This window comes from Trichechus manatus, unplaced genomic scaffold, assembly GCF_000243295.1.
Source record: "Trichechus manatus latirostris isolate Lorelei unplaced genomic scaffold, TriManLat1.0 scaffold00043, whole genome shotgun sequence".
NCBI classification, from domain to species: Eukaryota; Metazoa; Chordata; class Mammalia; order Sirenia; family Trichechidae; genus Trichechus; species Trichechus manatus.
In genome coordinates, this window is record NW_004443979.1 from 1509886 (window position 1) to 1511011 (window position 1126).

The window sequence follows — 1126 nt, forward strand, 5'->3', positions numbered from 1 at the left end:
ATTCTTTTTGGTACAGTGACTGTCTATTCCTTCTATCTTGTTCTGATGCTTCCTGCGTCATTCAATTTTTTGTCCATAGAATCCTTCAATATTGCAACTTGAGGCTTGAATTTTTTCTTCAGTTCTTTCAGCTTGAGAAATGCCAAGTGTGTTCTTCCCTTTTGGTTTTCTAACTCCAGGACTTTGCACGTTTCATTATATTATTATACTGTCTTCTTGAGCTGCTCTTTGAAATCTTCTGTACAGCTCTTGTACTTCATCACTTCTTATGTTCACTTTAGCTATTCTATATTCAAGGGCAAGTTTCAGAGTCTCTTCTGACATTCATTTTGGTCTTTTCTTTCTTTCCCGTCTTTTGAGTGACCTCTTGCTTTCTTCATGTATTGATGTCCTTGATGTCATCCCACAACTCGTCTGGTCTTCGGTCATTAGTGTTCAAGGTATCATATCTATTTTTGTGATGGTCTCTAAATTCAGGTAAGATATACTCAAGGTTGTACTTTGGCCCTCATGGACTTGGTTTAATCTTCATCAGCTTCAACTTGAACTTGCATATAAGCAATTGATAGTCTGTTCTGCAGCTGGGCCCTGGCCTTGTTCTGACTGATGATATTAAGCTTCTCCATCACCTCTTTCCACAGATGTAGTCGATTTGATTCCTATGTATTCCATCGGACAAGGTGTGATGCTGGAAGCTATGCTACTTCTATTTCAAATTCCAGCAGGGTTGCCCACAGTGGACAGATTTCAGCAGAGCTTCCAGACTAAAACAGACTAAGAGGAAGAACCTGGCAATCTACTTCTGAAAAATCTGGTCAGTGAAAACGTATGGTTAGCAGTGGAACACTGTCGATATAGTGTTAGAAGATGAGCCCCTCAGGTTGGAAGGCACTCAAAATACGACTGGGGAAGAACTACCTTTTCAGAGTAGAGTCGACTTTAATGACGTGGATGGAGTAAAGCTTTTGGGGTCTTTGTCTGCTGATGTGGTATGATTCAAAATAAGAAGAAACAGCTGCAAATGTCCATTAGTAATTGCAGCATAGAATGTACGAAGTATGAATCATGGAAAACTGGAAGTTGTCAAAAACAAAATGGAACACTTGAAGATCAATATCCTAGGCGT

The 1126-nt window shown here is 39.6% G+C and overlaps 1 protein-coding gene across 1 annotated transcript in view; it reads right to left on the reverse strand.

Moving 5' to 3' along the window:
• The window catches only part of MIA2 (MIA SH3 domain ER export factor 2), a 77814-nt gene that overhangs the window by 55739 nt on the left and 20949 nt on the right, over nucleotides 1-1126 (reverse strand). The gene's annotated exons all lie outside the window — the stretch shown is intronic.